This window comes from Mya arenaria, chromosome 15, assembly GCF_026914265.1.
Source record: "Mya arenaria isolate MELC-2E11 chromosome 15, ASM2691426v1".
Lineage (NCBI taxonomy): Eukaryota > Metazoa > Mollusca > Bivalvia > Myida > Myidae > Mya > Mya arenaria.
Window position 1 is genome coordinate 15,961,550 of NC_069136.1, and position 21,548 is coordinate 15,983,097.

Sequence of the window (21,548 nt, forward strand, 5' to 3'; positions counted from 1 at the left end):
TTTTGTACTTAATAAATTTGAAAAACATTTATCGTCACATACAGGATTCAAGATCTATTTACAAACTATTCTATGGGCAATGTGGACAATGCATACTATTATACACTTGTATTTAAAATAAGACTAAATATTAAAAAAACATGTATATCGACTAGAGTGTGTTTTATCTTCAAGCTTAAAGCTTATAGGAAAACAACTAGAGTTAGAATTGTTGTGTGTTTTTTTAAAGAACTATATTGGTAAACAGAAGTAAAGCTTATGTGTTTAAGGGGTTAAAACATGACAAAGCCGGGACTCTGTGTGAGAATTGGCCTTCATGCTCTTATAGAATATGCCTCTGGTTGTTATGGGACACTTGTGCAATCCTCGCCGACTTTACATTTAAAATGTCATCTTATAGAAGGTCATATGTCCAGTTTGTAACGTGAAAGCGCCAGCGGTTCAAAGAGACGCTATAAAATTTAACAAAGCTTATAAAGGCAAACCGATAATTTTACCAAGTATTCTAATTTATGTTGTCACAGGGTGAAAAAAGTGTGCAGCCAGACCGGGGCTCGAACCCGGGACCCCTCGCTATCAGGGCGAGTGCTCTACCGACTGAGCTACCGGACCGCTTACACACCTCCTCACCACATGTGTAGGTATCGGTACCGTGACATACTTCCCCGCAAACTGGAAATTCGTCCTCGAATTTGAGGAACACCAGTGCTAAGGAATGCACATAATTAACACTGAGAGCGCATTATGCTGCCAAACAGTGCTGCCACGGTCCCTCGTTGGGCGCCAAATTGAACAGTAAACATAATAATATGTTTATGTAGTAGTGAAATAATATTAATTAAGACATAATCTTAATCAATAGCAAATAAATGGCACATCTAAATAATTGTATGTCTGCAGTTTTATCATTTGAAAACACAGCATTTTTAACCGTTATGGTTTACATATTCAATAATAACGCATTTCAAACACAATAAATAACACAATTTTCAAATTCATGGTTCAATACAACAAGAAAAAAAAATTGAAACAAAATCTTCAGATCTCAAAACTACTATCTCAGAAAACACCGTAATTACTCTGAAATTAAAACCAGTGTCAAACGACCCAATCCTTCTCCATCCATCTGGGTCTCTGACGCACCCTCGCTTCACGTCGCTGCGGTATGACGTATTTCTGGCTGGAATCTGAACATGGTACATGTACCACATTGATACTCTCTCTAGACCTCAAAGCACGAGTACCATCAGAACAACCACCAGAGTCTGAAATTAAAGAAGCTCCCGGCGGGGACGCCATTGTTGTACTTGGTGAAACTACGTCATCTGACTCGCCTACATCCGTTGAATCAAGCCTTTCACCAACACCAACATCAACATCGGCATCGGGACCTCTCAAAGGAATTGCCGAACATGGCAGCAACAAATTCCTATGAAGTGTTTTCACAGGACCCCTGCAAAACTCCTTCCGAAGTGTTTTCACAGGACCCCTGCAAAACTCCTTCCGGACCCGGAAAACGGGAATGTCCTTGTTAGGTTGATCAACCACAACATAGACATCACGGTCCCAGCGATCAGCCAACTTGTGTCTACCTTTTATGCCAACCTTCCTAACCAAAACGTGATCGCCTGGCTCTACCTTACAAGATCTCACACGATGGTCGTATTGGCGCTTATGTCTCCGGCCCTGTCGCTTGGATTCACGACTGGCAGCCTTGTATGCAAAATGCAAACGAGACTTAAGATCTCTGATATATGAGGACTTATCGACAGAAGAAGAAGAACAAGTATCAGGTGTAATGCCTAGAAATGCATCTAGAGCCAAACGAGGGTGCTGCCCAAACATAAGAAAGTGTGGCGTTAAGCCCGTACTCTCGTGACGAGTCGCGTTATACGCGTGCACCAACGTAGGTATATGTGCTTTCCAATTCTTCTTCTCCTCCTCGGTCAAAGTGCCAATCATGTTCATCAGAGTCTGATTGAACCTTTCGGCCATTCCGTTGCCCTGGGGATGGTAGGGTGTGGTGCGGCTTTTCTCCACGTTAGCAATTTTGCATAACTCGCTGATAACATGACTTTCGAAGTTACGACCTTGGTCGCTGTGGATGCGGCTCGGAAATCCATAGTGACAAATGAACTTATCAAACAATGCCCTTGCAGTTGTTCTCGCAGTCTCATTGCGGGTGGGAATTGCTTGTGCGAAGCGCGTGAAATGGTCTGTAATTATCAGAACCTTCTCATACCCTCCAGCGCACATGTCTAAAGTGAGGTAATCTATACAAACAAGATCAAGAGGATGCGTTGAGACAATAGGGACAAGATTAGCAGCCCTCTTCTCCGGTGTCTTCCTCAAAATGCACCGCTCACAGTCACGTACTCTCCGCTCAACGTAATCATCAATGCCGAACCAATAGAACCTAGACCGTACCAATGAAGATGTCCGGCCTCGACCTTGATGTCCAGCCTCTTCATGCAAACCTGTAAAAATGAGATCGTGAAATGCTCTTGGAGCTACCAACTGCTCAACCTTATGCCCATTCACCAAACCTATGCCCATTCACCAAACCATGTCTGTACAACACACCATCACGCACAAATAAATGCGGCCACTCACGAAGCAACTGTTTCACTGGCTCTTCTTCCAGCGCTGTTTGCCGACGTGTAAGCCGATGACCTCCACGCACAATCTGAACAACCCGGTTGATCACTGGATCAATAGACTGCTCGTCTATCCAGTTAACAGATGACAATGGTGTACCCATATTTGATACATCATCATCTGCGTCAACAACCACATCCTGGTCAAACGACACACATTCAAAGAGAGGGAACTCTTCCACTGTAACCATATGGGACTGAAAAATGGCCTTGATGACATCTGGAAACACTACGCACTCATTCACAGAACCAGATGTCGTGCCAAAACCTGGTAGTCTCGACAAAGCATCCGCGTCTATATTCTCCTTGCCGGACCGGTACTTGATGGAAAAGTTAAAGGCAGATAAGGCAGCTAACCACCGATGTGAAAGAGCATCGAGTTTGGCCGTGGTGAAGGCGTACGTTAACGGATTGTTGTCCGTACGAACATGAAACTGGTTACCATAAAGGTAATCATAAAACTTGTCAACCACTGCCCATTTAAGATATAAAAACTCGAGCTTATGCGCGGGGTAGTTGCGCTCACTCTGTCTCAAACCACGGGAGGCGTACGCGACGACACGCTCAACTCCTTCCACCTTCTGGTATAAAACGGCTCCAAGCCCGTCTCCACTGGCATCAACGTTCAAAATGAACGGTTTTGAGAAATCAGCATACGTCAACGGAGCAGAACATAACTTGTCAATAATAGAGTCAAACGCCTGTTGCTGTCTATCGCCCCATTCCCACGGAACCTGAGTTCTGGATTTCTTCTGCTTGGAGGGAACACCAACTAACAGCTCATTCAGGGGTTTCGCCAGCTGTGCACTTTTCTCACCCTGTGACACTGTCATACAAAGTAAAAGCACACATATAGTATTTATAATGTATGGTCGTTTTTAGACGGGAGGCTAGGTGCGTGTGGGAAAGGGGAAAGAAATGTAGAAATGTTTTTATGTCAAAAGATGGCAATCAAAAACCTCCAAATAATTGCAGAATTTCAAACCGTCATGGCAGGTTTTTGTCAACATACATACAAATGGTCGTTCACTGGGGAACACCAGAAAACTAACTCGCCTACTGGTAGGAAAAGGGTAGGGAGGAGAGAGCTCGTACAATCACCAGTTGGTACCTGAGAATGCTCTTACCACAAGTTTGTGACAAGTAGTACTTAATAAAGTTTTGTTGTTGTGTGTCAGATTCTGGATGCTTTAAAAAAAATTATTTAATTATGAAAATAATGATACGAACTGAAAAAAATGCCATGCATGCAAATGAAAATTCTTCCCATACATTGCATGATAACATTCCACAAACTTAATGATATTGCTATTTGATTCATTTTGCAAAAACTAAATGTCCTTGTTCCAATATGCTAACAAAAGTAATAAATGTTTGTAAACACTTCATTTTTAATTTATTTTGAATAATTTACAGGTTTACAATATGTTGCCTTAACAAAACTACTGCCAATGACACTACAGCTCGTACTAAGCTCTACTAAAGTAACTAATAGTCATGTGTAACCTTAAGCAGAGAAAAGAAAATGCATTTGGATATTCTCGGCAACATTCGTTAACAAAAACAATGGTGTTTGGTGAATTTTGATGGTGTTTGAAAATGTATGTTGTTTTAACAATTCGGAACGTGATTATTTTATAATATATAATGCAATTGATGTAAAAAGGATTAGTTTTAACAGGTAAAGTGTTCTTTTTTTGTTTTGATAGACTAAATTGGAATAATTTCAATAAATTTGCGACCAAATTCTGATCGGCATTTTGAACATGTTTACGAATTTTATTATGAATGACGTCCAGGCTAACCATCATTAAAAAAATATGCCTGGACGGCATTTTAGAATGACTATATTTATCTCATACATTTCATATCATTAACTTTAATTTTAATTATTATAATTAAAATTTACATTCTTTTAACCAAGGATGTATGGTTTAAATGTCCGTGAGTGTTGGTATCGAACAACTTAATGTAATGGCACAATTGAATGCCTCGGCCTGCTCACTAATATAGTTCTCTAAATAAATTAGATCTTCATTCTATTGGTTTAACAAAATGAGTTTGAATGCATAAACCAGCACACATTTCTTTCAAGACTAAATTCTATGATATCCACCAGTGGTGGTGATGCAGAAACATTGAAAAATGCTGACATTTTTACTGTGCCAATGAAATGCAGACATTTAAATTTTAATCTTATTGTCATTTCCAGAGAAGAGTATGGTACCAGGGGTACAGCTGACTCTGATTCCCGGCTTTTTCTAATGAAAAAAGGCAGATGAGGTAATGGTTGTGCTATTTTCGAAATTCGGACAATAATTTAACAGTCAAGTATCCTATTGGTTTAAGCCCAAAAGTACCTGCATGTTTGTACAATTAACCAACAAGGATTGACAGTATTAAAATATCAACATTGTTACAATTTATCTACAATTTGTAGATAAATTAAAACATGATAACAATTTCATTTCATATTTTTTAATTTACCAGTAGTCCAGAGCTAAAAGCTGCTCTCTCACAGATTGACAGTTCTTCTTGGTCATTCTTCAAAAGCCCAAAGGAGTAATTGAATTAAATTTACACATATAATTCATTATATGGCTTAAAGCAAAAGCAAAAAAATATTTTCCAAACAATTGAAATCTGTTCTATTATGTGTGACCTTATATGACTAGTTGGAGGAATTTTTACCAAATTTTCAAACTTGTATATGAAAGACTGTGATCTGATATTATGTCAGCAGTCTAATATCACTGGTTTCCACACATTTGCACAATAATTTCCAATTGGCTCGTTTAAAGGTAAAAATAAAAAAGGTGTCAGAACAGTAGAACTGTGAGGATGCAGCTTTAAATTGGTGTTGTACTTAATGTTTTGTGAATACTTTTCTGTTGTTGTACCGGCTTTTAAAATAATTGATCTGAAAATATAATTCCTATTATTGTTGTATTTTCTGTTTTCTATTTCAGGCACTGGAATCCGAATGTAATCAAAAATGCCATTGTATGAGGATTGACCTGCAATGCATGGAAATCATCTAACACAACTGCAACGCCTACCTTGGAAAAATGAGTGCAAGATGGAAACAAAGCATTCAGTGGAACATCTTGTCATCTCGAATATTTGATGACTTACATACTGATGTGAAGTTGAAGATAAAAGTCATCTGTTGGTCCGTGATTATTAAATAAATCCGAACATATATTTTAAAAGGGTAATATGGTAAAGGATATATTTACGCTTAAAGTGTTTTTCCTATATTACGGAGGGAGGATAACTACAAAAACAGAAACAGATGGCATCGGCAGACCAAATAAACTGTTTTGTTCAGTTCAATTTTTAAGACTTCAGAAAATCCGTTAATAGGGCACATCCTTGCAAATGCCATATTGTAAACTGGGCTCTTGTGAAAAGGTGAAAGTGGTCTAGAGGATAAGCCTCAAATTCAAGGTTGTGAGTTCAAGACCTCCAAGATACTTTCTCTTGACCTCAGGAAAAGGATGTCCATACTTGTTTCTACTTAGGCAACAGACTTAAGAGTAATCTTGTAAGCTTCCATAGCAATCTGATAAGGCATAAAATAAGATACTAGCTGACTTGCAAACAGTTTTTCCATTTGTGTTGATTTATTTTTCAGTCTGTTGGAATGTTTATTAGAAGTGATGCGCATTGCTTACTGCAACCACAATTTATTTTCTTTATTAAGTTAAATTTAACGAACACGTAACATGACTTGTGATTTTACAGATACATGTTTATTTCGTTGATTGTATGAGTTTATTTTCTCAAATGATGTAATAAAAGTTATTCTGAATGACTGTCCTTTTTTGTTTGAAGAAAATGTGTTGAGGTTTTGGCATAGCATAGTGTCATCATCATCATCATCATCATTGTTGTCTACAAATAAAACATTCAAAACAATGTAATTAAAACCAAACTGTCAAGCCAAGTACTCAAAGAGGCACAAGGATATTGCTAAAGAAACCGGTAATACATTTAGACAAATAAAATGCAAAGAAAGATCTATAATTCTGACACATGGTAATGCTTTAAATAGTCCTCTCATTGTGTGTTTATGGTTAAAGTGGAGACATACAGTATATTTTATAACGAAGACTTAAATTTGTATGGCAACTTCAAGCCATATCTGGGGATTAAACGCCAGAAATATTGTGAAGTCTTCAAACTCAATGCACTTAAAAGGGCTTGGCACAGAAATGAAAGTAAAAATGGGAGCAAAACCTAATTTATCATTAATTTTACATTGGATTGCATACAGATGGCTCTGTTATTACTTGACTAATATCAAAAATAAAATTAAGAGACATGTTGATCCAAACTGTAATTATTCTGGTTTGCATTTTATGGAGTTGGACATAAAAGAGTCATTTGGTGAAGAGTGATCTAAAGGCTAATTATTCAAAATAGATTAAGTATTATTGAAAAAAGTCTGGTATACATTGCTGAAAAGCTTAGTAACCTGGCTAAATATTTGTTTAAGGCTTTTATTTACAAAAAAATAAATCAGTTGAGTATCTTATCAGTTACTCTTTTGGTGTTGTTGTTTTTAATAAAAAAATGACAATTTACTCAAAGATATTGAGACTAATAATTATAGATTAAGACAAATATAATGTGTAAGGAAACTTCTAATGAATGGGTTTATCCACAGCTTAGGAGGTAATGTGAAGCATGATCTGCCTTGAACAAATACAATTTTAAGACAAGTTCTGTCAACTTAGTGCACCAGTCAATTGTAACCCCCCCCACCCACCCCAGGTCCGGGGGAATACTGGGGTTAACCCGGGGAAATGGGCCGTGTTTTTACCTATCAGGTGGCCCTGCAGTGCTGGATGAATGCGGTGGTTTTATCTTCGCTTAAAATATAGAGGGGAATGGACCTTACCTAGAGTCCCTGGGTGTGCGGGCATTTGGCAGGGATTTTGCCATTGGATCATCCGCGCAGGGTGGGGATTTTAGCCGGGGTTGGCTGTATTGAAAGTCAAAGTCCCCACTATTCCCCAGACCGGGGGGGGGGGGCGTGGTTACAATTGTCTGGTGCATATCCACATGAACGTTGTACTGGTACTCTAACAATTGAGCTTACTGCGTGGATAGTCACCGCCCCACCCCAACCCCACAGAACTGTTTACACAAAAACAATCTGCAGCCCAAACCCAACAATGCTGAAGTAAAGGCATGCATAGATTTCAGCTGGTAAAGCTGACTGGGTGCCAAGCTCACACCCATCCTACCACAACCCACAAAACTCTGCACAAGGCAATCAATGATTTTACAGAATAGTAATGTTGTTTTAATGGCAAGGCATGGTGTGAAAAATAACACGGCAAAGTATGACTTAAAACTTACATTTCATAGGGTATTCCTATAACTGTTGAGAAAATGTTGACATTTAGTCCATGCATGCATTTAATCCGATGTAATAATTCATGCATGCCATGAACCGTATGATCATTTCAATGACTGTCAAGTACATTTTCTGTGTGCTCACGATTTTTCTAGAGGAAATAGAGTGCTTCAACTATAAGGAAACAAGGAAACATCTAAATATTCATAAAACGAACATTCTTTGAGGTTACAATAAATATTTTCTCTTAAACAAGCACATTTAATTTAACACAATCCATTTCCTTGTTGTTACAATGGGCCTTCTTTACGCGGATTGAAAACGGTGTTAATCGCCGGCAGCCGCATCGCACTTTCGTATATCCTTACTACTATTTACGAGGTCTATCTCGAAGCTTGCCGGAGATGGCCGAGTTGTTACGATTGCCACCGCACACCTATCCTGGGCAGAACCAGAACTAGGTGCCTTCACCTCTGCAAGGAACTGTCAACTTCTGTACATGCCAGGGGCAAAAGTATATATCCTGTAGCCCACCGCAAGATAATTTCCCATAACGTTTTTTCGATCGTGCATACCAGTATACGGTTTTTGCTTGTGTATACATATAACCTGACATACATCCGGACCTCGCATTCTTAAACGATCAACGTATCATTATATAGTAGCATGAACACCGTCGTTAATTATACATTTTGCGATATTTATATATTAAGATAATCAAAATTCCTCAGTGTCTTAAATTAATGCGTGCTTTATATTAACATAAACAGTTTGCATCGTACCCATTTATAATAACGTAATATAACATATGTTATAAGTACAATTTTGAAATAATGGTATAGTACAAAAATGGCCAAATATTAAAATAAAATTGCAGGTTTTTATGGTTAACAAAATCCTTCCTTGTTTGTCAAAACTTTAATGAAAAGGGAATTTATACGACCTCACAGATAAGACAGGGATGTCAAGAGTAATCCAACTTACACTACTTGCTGAGGTGGTGATCGCGCGTCAACACAACGGGGGGGGGGGGGGCTACGCTGCGGTTACAACGGAGGCGGATGATCGCCACGCCCAACCTAACAAAGGCTTCATGAGTATACTTATAATCTGAAATACATCCGAACCTCGCTTACCTGTCAGCTGTTACGCTGCGGTTACAACGGAGGCGGATGATCGCCACGCCCAACCTAACAAAGGCTTCATGAGTATACTTATAATCTGAAATACATCCGAACCTCGCTTACCTGTCAGCTGTTACGCTGCGGTTACAACGGAGGCGGATGATCGCCACGCCCAACCTAACAAAGGCTTCATGAGTATACTTATAATCTGAAATACATCCGAACCTCGCTTACCTGTCAGCTGTACGTATCTCTATATAGTAGCAAGTACACCGACATGTTCCAAACACTTTCACACATTTATATGACAGGTAAACAAAAATCGCAATTCTGCGTCTAAAATTAACTTGGGCTTTGTAATGAAATAAACATTCTGCATCATTGTCATGTATTATAACGTTACTTATCATGATTCAACTATCAGGTGTTATTGTTGGCACCACCAGATCAAACAGAACAAAACATGTTAACTTATGTTAAGATAACACTTTTATATCAAATACAAGCATTTGAACAAAATATGATATCTTTGGCGGGTGACAGGCGTTTTGATTTTTTTAAATGTTAAACATTTGAAGACCGATATATTTCTTCGATATTTTTCCGATACCGTGAAAATTGTATCAGTTGTTGTGGTTTGCCATCATTTATTGTTGCGACATTCCATTTAATGTGCTAATTAACAGTTATAAGCGTAATACTATTGATATAGAATTTTATAATTTAGAAATAAACACTTCAAAGAATAATAAATATGATAGAAAAAAAAAATCCTTTCCAATATTTGCTTACCCTAACTCTGCGTAGATAACGTGCAATTATGTCTGGCTTTTTGTCTTACTCGAGGTCCGGTGATCTTAAGTTTCCATCCTAGGTCCAGATTTTATTTCCGATATTTATAAATTACACTGTTGTCAAGAAAATTATTACTGTAAGGTAATTTGCAGAAGAATTTGTCCATATATTCTCGTAGAAGAGCATTCTCGTGCCATTGAAATACTCCAGAGGGACATTGATAACATTAATGCCTTGGTTGTCAAATGGTTAGTGACCTTTAACCCTTCAAAAACTCGAAAATGTCCATGTTCGTACTTAAATATATACACACACTCAAACAATATTCGGCATGCTGTTACAGTTTTTCATAACAACATACAGGGTTTAGCCAGGATTTTAAAAGGGCAGTGTGCTGCAGAAAAGGGACATAGTGCTTAGGGAGAAAAGGGCACATTGTGTCGAGCTGTGAAGAATCGGACTCTTATGAATCTGACAATAAATGATAGGAATTGTGCTTAAATGAAGTAAATATTAGGTGTCAGTTGCCAAATATGACAAGTTTGTATGAATTATTAACCACATCTTAATCAAATAACTGAACTATTTAAACATCTAAGTCTATGAAGGCAGAAGGGTGCCCATGCTGGTCTCCAGGAGGGCAGAAGGGTGCTCCCAAAAAGACAGGATGCAGCACCCTTCCATAACTCTAAAACCATTACATAAACATGGACATGAATCGTATAACCTACGCATACTTCTGCACATCGTGTAATTTAATTCTATGGAGAAACACTGAATGAGCTATGCCTTTGTTTTAATCCGATTCAAAATACTATATGCAAATGTTGTCAGTGTACGAAATATACGTTTGACGATGTGCATAGATGTGGAATAAGATATGCTTAAATCGAACTTTGCTTGTCTATAAATCCTGAAAACATAGTAATGCCGTCAGTAGCCTCTAAAAGTCTTCATGTGCCAGCCAAAATGTTTTACACATAATAGTCTATTACTATCATATGCGTTTTAAGATTCTTATTTTGTTTTTCAGTTTAATGAACTGACCACCGTAGGCTTAGTGATTTCCCTTTTTGGACATTACTTGGTGTCATGTTATCATACATTTTCTTTAAAACGGTAGCACATATCAGATCAAATATTGCCATGTGAATGCTTTAATTATGCTTGTCAAGTCTGGGAACTGTATGGTATTTTTCTAAACTTACTATCTAAGAGTATCCTTTTAATGTGAAGGCAAACTCGTAAGGGCTTTTCCGATCTTTAGCTTCATCTTAGGTTCTTTGTTCTGACAAGACAAGAAGAAGACTACGAAAAAAAAAGCAATCCATTAGGCATATTGTACAGAGCAGGCACTTCTTTAAAACCATCATATGCTGTTGACAGGTTATCGTTACACTAGTTTTGAAATTTAAATGATTTAATTGGGTAATAGGAACTATAAGATCAATATTGACCAATAAATGATATTTATGGATAACAAACTAATTAATTAATTGTGTTCAATTTGATGCATATAGTCAATACATCAGTGTTTTTTAAGTGGACAATGAGCTGTGCTATTAATTCTAATCATTTTGTGGCGCAGGTGTCAATAGTATTAGGGCATTGAAATGATCGCCACAAAACTACGATGAGCATTGGAACATTTCATCCCAAACCTGATTTTATTTCAGAGCAAAATTTAAAATTAAGGAGGTCGATCGTCGATATGCCAGACATAGGAAATACACCTTAAGTATTGATCCTGTCGCCCACCGCGAGAAGCCTTACAGAAACCAGTGATTGACAGCGCGACCGTCTGCTTCCTACATCGCCTGCTGAGCGACATCAAACGCCCGAGGTGGAGATCGCGACAGAACACACCGGGGATATGAGCGAGCATTGTTTAGACCCCGGCAACACACTCCAGATGTGAGCTAGCACGTCTACATTTCCGGTGTGTGAGCTGCGCAGCGGTGCGAAGCGGGGGGCGGAGGATCGTGACCGCTCAAGCAATGGTTAACGAAGACTTCTCGAGTATACGTGTAATCTGACATTCATTCGGACCTCGCATACCTGTCAGATATACGTATCTGTATATAGTAATATATACAACGTCAAGCATTAAACACTGTGCGACATTTACATATTAGATGATTAAAAGTATTGAGTGTGTGCCTTAAACAAACCAATGCTTTAATATAACATAAACATTCCGAATGTTAAATACTTATTATAACTTTGTATAACATGAAATATTTATGCAGTTTAATCAATTAAATAGTACGAAAATATACGTATAGAAAGTTATATTTGCATGTTTGAAATGGGCAATATGGATATAGTTTTGTTTTTGCTTCCTTATCGACGAAAGAACATGACGTTTATTTAAAGGGAATTAAAACAAATATACTACTAAGAAAGTGATGTAAAATGTTACTCCCCTTACACGACTCAAACCAATATTGCTTTAAAAGTTCAAAGAGAAACGCAAACCAAACTACTTATGCCGCAGTGATACGCCTGAACGCTTTATGGTTCGATTTTTTCTCAGTTCTCAGCCGACAACTGTATACATCTTTCACATAGTGTCCAAAGGTTACTGTTATAAAGAATTGTTTACAAATTTAAATTGTCAATAGTAACCATTGCATAAATACAGTGCTTTAACAAATAAATGATTGTTTTGGTTAATTTTGAACAAACAAACGAATTAACCATTAGACTACGTATTGAAAAGTCAGCAGATAGATCAGCGTCATCTAAGTGTCACTGGTGTCACGTATATGAGCGCACAAAACCATTCTATGGTAAGCGTTTGAACGTTTCACCTCAAGCCGGGTTTAGTTTCAGGGCAAAATGTTATATGTACGGAGGTCGATAGTCAGTATGCCAAACTTAGGATACACACATGTAGTATATATCCTGTCGCCCACCGCGATATCCGGCAGCGTTGGTCTGTGCGGAAAGGCTCTAGGCAAGTATGTGACTGCGAACTTATAGCGAGTCAGACCGCGATAAACGATTGAATTTCATCAATCACCCGCCCGGCTTCTCGTGATTACTTTTTCTTTGACATACACATCCGGACCTCTCAAAGATGTGATTTAAATGTATCCTTATATAGTAAGATGCATAGCAAACATGCATTAAACGTTGTGCGATATTTACATATAAAATAATCAAAAATGCTTAGTTTTGTGCATAAAAGTAACTAAAAAGATATGTTTGCAGGTTGGAAATCAGAAACAAAATAAAATAAGGGAATTTATACGACTACCATTAAAACAGGGTTGTCAAAAGTAATCCCCCTTATTCTGATACAATTTTTATCCCCGTCGGATGCTTAAACAGACAATCAAATAGTTTATTTTATGAGACAGGGGTGTCAGAATAGCAACCCTTTCGATACAAAACTCACTATTAATAATCGATATGCTCATTTGTATTTGTTATTTTAGATTATAAATTTACTTCTAAAGACTTTCTTCATAGATGTATGCAAAACGATAAAGCGTTAAAGCGTGTTTAAAGTGTTGCTTATATCGATGGTTTAAAGATGCACTCCTAATAACAAATAAGATTTACCACAATTAGTACAATTGTTCTAATAAACAAAAAAGGAAGAATAATTGTCGGAAAAATGGTTTATATTAAGGTTACCGATTTAAATTTAAAAGAAAGGTGCAGAAAACACAGTATTTCTACCCTATCAGACGATAGTAGATCGCAGTAAATCTATGAGCATTAACCAATCATTTGATATTTTTGCGTATTCAGCTATTTTATATTCGGTTACAATATGTTAACAGTAGATAAAATTTACAATAAATGCATTATTTAGGAGGTAGTTAAAGGTTTATTACTCAAAATTTATGTTTGTTTTACATGTGTATGTATGGACTTTGAATAAGAGTGTCACTTCTGATGGCTACAATTGACTGCGTAAGGCCATACAATAGTTAGATAAAATACTTCCAAGGACTTACATCGATCTTGACTTCTTGTTCAAGTAGCGTGGAAATAGCCTACCATTTATCCAAGGCAAACTGACGCACACAAGGTTACGAATTACCACAAAATTCGGCAGTTGAATACTTTTGAGTCGTATAAAGTGCATAGTACAACCACATTATGGTATTCGTAATCATGGAACAATGTGTCTTTTCCAGGCATTGTAAATTCACCGTGGCTTACCATATTTAAGCAGAACATGTGTTGTATGTTTAGTACAGATACGGTTGTAGGTTTACAGGTTTTTGTATATTTCAAACAAAGTCTATATTTCGCTTCCAAATAAATTGGTAAGAGTTATTATAAATAGTTAATTAAGTAACTTAAAATGCTATTTATTTTCGATTCACAACGATGAATAACGTCTTATACGCTACACAGCCAATCAGGGCCTGTGGCACAACGATGGATAACGTCTTATACGTTACACAGCTGACCAGGGACTGTGGCACAACAATGAATAACGGGTTATACACTACACAGCTGACCAGGGACTGTGGCACAACGATGGATAATGTCTCTTACGCTACACAGCTGACCAGGGACTGTGGCACAACGATGGATAACGTCTTATATGCTACACAGCTGACCAGGAACTGTGGCACAACGATGGATAATGTCTTATACGCTACACAGCTGATCATTGTCTGTGGCACAACGATGGATAACGTCTTATACGTTACACAGCTGACCAGGGACTATGGCACAACGATGGATAATGTCTTATACGCAACACAGCTGACCAGGGACTGTGGAACAACGATGGATCACGTCATATACGCTACACAGCTGACCAGGGTCTGTGACACAACGATGAATAACGGGTTATACACTACACAGCTGACCAAGGTCTGTGGCACAACGATGAACACGTCATATACGCTACACAGCATATCCGGGTCTGTGGAACAACGATGAATAACGTCTTATACGCTACACAGCTGACCAGGGACTGTGGCACTACGATGGATAACGTCTTATACGTTACACAGCTGACCAGGGACTGTGACACAACGATGAATACGTTTTATACGCTACAGAGCCAACCAGGGTCTGTGGCACAACGATGGATAAAGTCATACACGCTACACAGCTGACTAGGGTCTGTGGCACAACAATAAATAACGTCTTATACGCTACACAGCTGACAAAGGTCTGTGGCACAACGATGAATACGTCTTATACGCTACACAGCAAATCAGGGTCTGTGGAACAACGATGAATAACGTCTTATACGCTATACAGCTGACCAAGGTCTGTGGAATAACGATAAATAACGTCTTATACGCTACACAGCTGACCAAGGTCTGTGGCTCAACGAAGAATAACGTTTTATACGCTACACAGCCAACCAGGGTCTGTGGCACATCAATTAATAACGTCTCACAACGATGAATAATGTCTTATACGCTACACAGCTGACCAATGTCTGTGGCACAACGATGAATAGTGCTTATACGCTACACAGCTAGCCAAGGTCTGTGGTACAACGATGGATAATGTCTTATACGTTACACAGCTGACCAATGTCTGTGGCACAACGATGAATATCGTCTTATACGCTACACAGCTAGCCAAGGTCTGTGGCACAACGATGGATAACGTCTTATACGCTACACATCTAGCCAAGGTCTGTGGCACAACGATGGATAACGTCTTATACGCTACACATCTAGCCAAGGTCTGTGGCACAACGATGGATAACGTCTTATACGCTACACAGCTAACCAAGGTCTGCGAAACAATGATGGATAACGTCTTATACGCTACACAGCTGACCAAGGTCTGTGGAACAACGATGGATAAAGTCTTATACGCTACACAGCTAACCAGGGTCTGTGGAAAAAACGATGAATAACGTCTTATACGCAGCACAGCTAACCAGGGTCTGTGGAACAACGATGAATAACGTCTTATACGCTAAACAGCTGACCATTGTCTATGATACAACGATGGATAACGTCTTATACGCTACACAGCTGACCATTGTCTGTGATACAACGATGGATAACGTCTTATACGCTACACAGCTGACCAGGGTCTGTGACACAACGATGGATAATGTCTTATACGCTACACAGCTGACCAGGATCTGTGACACAACGATGAATAACGTCTTATACGCTACACAGTCAACCAGGGTCTGCTCGTGTCTCTTTTGTTCTGCTGCAATGAATCAACCGTAGGTGATTCGTAGTCTATCATCTTATCCAATGTTAATCAAATTTTGTCATTAAAGTAAAGTCTGTTAGTGTTAGATGTATCGTTGTTATACTCGTAGTTGACAGACTGCAATACGTCGAGATTCGGACAAAGTTGAGCGGCTTCAATCCCTGTATTGTTTGAGAAACATACCTCTTTGTGTTTGACGGCCATATGTTTACTTGTTGGATCAGAATGTGCCATGGGTGCTGAGGTGAAACGAGCTCAGGCTTGTTATTGATTTTTGAGATTGATACCCAAAGAAACAATGTTCAAACTAATGAACAAACATCATTTAAATGCATAGCAACACTAAAAGTGTTAATATCTTCTCTCGATTGTGTCTTGTAGTATGCATAAATATATGATATACTTCTAGTTTATATGCCTTTGCGTAATTTAAACTTAATCTAATATACAACGATGTGAAGAAAATTGTATTAACTTATGTTATAAAAGCACTCGGTGGCATGATGTTGTAGGGTCGTGTGGTCTGTACCTAAACCGCTGTTTTTCCCTCACCGATAACTTTTGGTAATGATATTAAACTATTTCAAGAGCAATGTGTGTTCGCTTACGAGTCCCTGTTAAGCCATGTACAATAAAACAAAGTAGATATTAAAAATTGTGTCCGTCACCTAGCTTGGACACTCCAAGTCCTTTGATTGTGTTAAAATAATGATAATAACGAAATTTGATAAATATCGTTCAATTATGTTATAAAAATTAATTCGATAAATTAAATAGGGAATGCGGTATGTTCAGAATCTCCCAAAATCGCAGTTACCCTAAACTTCTGACACTGTTTCACTTTCGTTTCGCAACACAGATCTTTTAGCAGGTCTTTTGAATTATCACGATTGCGATGCAAGTCTTACAAAAAAACAACATTTCAATAAAATGGTTTCTAGATATTGGTACTAGCGATAAAACATCCTTTATTTGTTATCGAAATGTAACTATAAAGAGATTGATATGTCTTAATCAAAGGGATCATAACTCTGTGATAAATGACCTGGCAAGAGCACAATGGTATTTGTATGTGTTTTCATATATAAAAATGTTTCTGAGAGGAATAATTGAAAACAACAGACGAAACGATTATTATATGCGTACCCGAAGCATAAAAGAGTGATTTATACCATGTTTTTAATAATCTAAGTCGTCAATGAACAGTACTGTTGCGGCGTATCTTCGGCGACCATGGAAAGATTCCACCGAACACCTTATTTATTTTCAGGGCTATATGCAAAATTGGGAGGTCGATAGTCGATATGCCAGACATAGGAAATACACCTTTTGTATTGATCCTGTCGCCCACCGCGAGTAGTCTTACCGCAAACTATAGCGAAGGTGTAAGCGTTCACTTCCGAGGTCTCCCGCTGCGCTGCGCCACATGCCAGATGTGGCGATCACTTGTCAACACTACGGAGTGTGGGTCAGGTCATGTGACAAGCCCGACATAGTGTCACCATATCCGACGTATGAGCTTCACAGTGTCGAGAACCGAGGGCATTACGCCACACCCCACCATGCTCACGGTACGACTACTCGTGTATACATATTATCTGACATACATCCGGACCTCGCATTCTTGTGAGTTAAACGTATCGTTATATAGTAATATGTACAGCGACGATGTATAAAACACGGTCCCACATTTACATATTAGGATAATCTTAAGTCTTGATTAAGTGTCTAAAATGAATGAGTTCCTTTCAATAACATTAACATTTCAAATACTAGCTATTACTCATAATGTTATATAATTTGACATGATTAAACAGTTGAAATAATGGAATAAAACATAAATCGAGTGATTTGTTATGTTTGCCGGTTAGCTATGGGCAACAAAATATAAATAGTGTTTAACTTCCTGTTTCAAAAAGTATAACGTTTATGTTAAAGTGACACTCTTATTCAAAATTGATACATACACATGCATAACAAATATAAATTATGAGTGATAAACCTTTAACTACTTCCTAAATAATGCATTTAGGGAAAATATTAATTACTGATAACAAGATTGTAACCGTGTATGTAATAGCTGAAAACTCAAAAATATTAGATGATTGGTGAGTGCTAAAAGATTTAATGCGATCTACTACCGTGTCATAATGGAGAAATACCGTGTTTTCTGTAAATTGCTCTCCAATTAAACTCGGTATCCTCCATAAAACCCATTATTTTCGACATAAGTTTATCCTTTATGGTATATTAAAACAATTGTATTAATTGTAGTAAATCTTATTTGGGTTGAAGTGTAATGAGAGGGATGTAAACATATAACCTTATCTTTCTTTAATCTATATTATCGTAGAATGAAATGGAATAGATATGCCTATTTGTTTTAAAAACATATCATTTAACTTATAAAGGTATAATAAAGCGTGTATTTTATTAACAAAAGCTTGTTTCAAGGGAAGCATAGAGTAACCGTTTCATGCGTCCGTCCGTCGTCAAACCATGCAAAGCTCCAAAAAAAGTTGGTCAGAGCTAAATCACAGTAACCACTCGATTGATTTCAATCAATCCTCACAGAAAGATTCATCAAAGTAAACTAATACGATTGTTTTCTTTCCATGACATTTATGACAGGGTTATGACCCTTTAAATGTCTACATTCTACTTATTGTTATGTTTTAGACTTTGACAGTCAGTCAGAAAACATTAAAGTGACACGTATTCAAAATCAATATCTAAACACGTATAACAAACATAAAGTTTTACTTACTAAATAAAGCCGTTACGGAAAATATTAATTATGATAACAAGAATGTAACCGTGAATTTATTTAATAGCAGAAATTGCAAAAATATTAAACGAATGGTGAATGCTGAAAGATTTACTACGGTCTACTTTAGTCTTATAAGGTCGAAATATTGTGTTTTATGCTTATTTCTTTCAGATTTAACTCGATATCCTTCATAAGAACAATTGTTTATGATATTTATGCATCCTTCTTGGAATATTAAAACACTATTATCAATTGTGGTGAATCTTATTTGGGAGTAAGAGTGCATCTTTAAGGCATCGGCACAACGATGAGGATACAGTACCTGCTCAGTATTATCCAACTTTGAAAAAAAACATATCTGAAGCCCTCAGTTTAATACACTTGCTATAAATATTTTTATAATAACAAAACACATGAGAATATACTTTTTGAATGTATCAGTTTAGTAGAATTTATATATATATACATATCCATACATGTTGTTTAATATCTACAGCATCAGAGCGCTTATACAATGTCAAAAATATCCATTTATTTTGTGTAATTAACATTTGTTCAACAATATAATATCTTATATAAGTTAAATCATTCAAATACGAACAAGTAAAAAATCTATTTTATATTCTTCAGACTGCGAGTGAGCAACCGACAAGACATTATGCCAAACTTTCGCTTAACTATCTCAGTTCTCAACAGTCATTTGTATAAAACCTTCATATGTGGCCACATGTTATCTCTAGATTAGTTTTGTTTAAATGATCTGATTGGATAACAATAACTATGAGATAAGTATTGACCAATATATGAGTAACGGGTGCTACTTTTTCGCATCATTCGCCAGTTGTGTCACATATATGAGCGCATCCTAAACCTGGTTTAGTTTCCGGGCAAAGTGCTAAAAATTAAGGAGGTCGACTCTCGATATGCCAGATATAGGATCTACTCCATTTGTATGAATCCTGTCGCCAACCGCGATAAGTCTTACATTAACCATCAGTTGGTGCTATCGAGTGGCTGCTTCCGATATCTCTCACTTTGCGCCACCAAACACCGGAGGTGAAGATCGCGTTTGACACAACACGGGGTGTAAGCCAGTGTATGACAAAGACTCTCAACGTCTCCGGGGTGTGAGCAGCGATCGGTGAGAACGGTCAACACCAACGAATGGTCTACGTAAGGCTTATCGAGTAAATTATCATGAATCTGACATCCATCCGGACCTCACATACCTGGTAGTTATACGTTATCTTTATATAGTAGCATGTACACCGACATGCATTAAACACATTAATAGATCTACATATAACATAATCAAAGTTGGATTTTGTGTCCTAAATAAACTAGAGCTTTATTAAAAGATGAACATTTCGCATCTCATTCATTTATTATAACGAAATGTAACATGACTAAATGAAACAGTTCAATAAATAGAATAGTACAAGAATTGAGTAATTCGTTAAAAGTTATGTATTCCGGGTTGTAATGGACAATGAAATATATAAATTTTGTTTTGTGTCCTTATCTGACAAAAAAAACATCGTTCATTACTTTTAAGAAAAGGGAATCAATACGACTCTACCAAAGATACATAGTTGTCAAGAGTAGCCCCCCTTAAACTAATAAAATATTTATCGCCGTAAAATAAAATTATTATTTGGATGTATATTTAAAAAGATTATCAATTACATTCTTAAGGTTTTCTTGATAAAATGTGGGCGATACTATTTCCCGGTCCCGGTCTCATCCGGTCCCGGTCTCCTCCGGTCTCTGTTTTCAAAATTTTATTGTAGCTATCGGGCGTGATCGAGAAGGTGTGAATGACAGCGGGGATAATAGGATTACAAAAGATTACAGTTAATTAAAACATTAGATATTTAATGATAATTATTTCACCATTTATTTCATATTTTATATCAATAAAACAAAAAATAAATTAAGGCAAAGATAAAAACATAATATATGCACATGTTCTAAATTAATATACTGAATAACAAACACATTGTGTTTTTTCCTTATTAAATTCAGTTATAAGTAAACTTTTGATAATTGTAAAATATAAATAGAAATGCATGAATACATGTAAATCAAATGTGTAAGTTACTCAGTACTTCATAAATTCTAACATTTTTGTTTTGTTTAACTATTGATTTTGTTACAAGAGATGCAGTGCCACGTCCAGTTCCTGCATGTTCTATTTTCGCAAATCACTATCGACGAATTCTAGCATTTCACATAAACAGAATGGTTAGTTTTTTTAAAGTCTAAGGGATCGCGCCTTTTCATTTTCTTTATGAAACGGGTTTTTATGTTTTCTAGACTGACTAGATGTTCCCTCATTTCACTGACAACGAGTTTGGCATAAGTATTTACACAGTCATTCTTAAACCAAAATTCTACAGCATTCGCAATTGCAAAGACACTACAGGTATGTCCATTTGACGGTTGTTGTAAACAGGCGCGTAGGAAGGAAATTGACATTGGGGCCGCGGAAGGGGTGTGCTGGGGAGGGGTGTCCCCTCCCGTCGAGATTTTATTTCAGTTTTAAGCATTGAAGGACTCGATTTCCTGTGAAATTGCATAAATTAAGACATAATGTTTATATATGTTATTCTTTTTTGTTACATATAAAAGCAAATAAGATTGTAAAATTAGTTTAACAAACATCG

The 21,548-nt window shown here is 37.2% G+C and overlaps 1 non-coding gene across 1 annotated transcript; it reads right to left on the bottom strand.

The window, feature by feature from the left end:
- Positions 1 to 539: 539 nt before the first annotated feature.
- Trnas-uga (transfer RNA serine (anticodon UGA)) lies at positions 540 to 612 on the bottom strand. Its single transcript has one exon. It is a non-coding gene; the product is annotated as a tRNA-Ser (tRNA).
- Between the last annotated feature and the right edge of the window lie 20,936 nt (positions 613 to 21,548).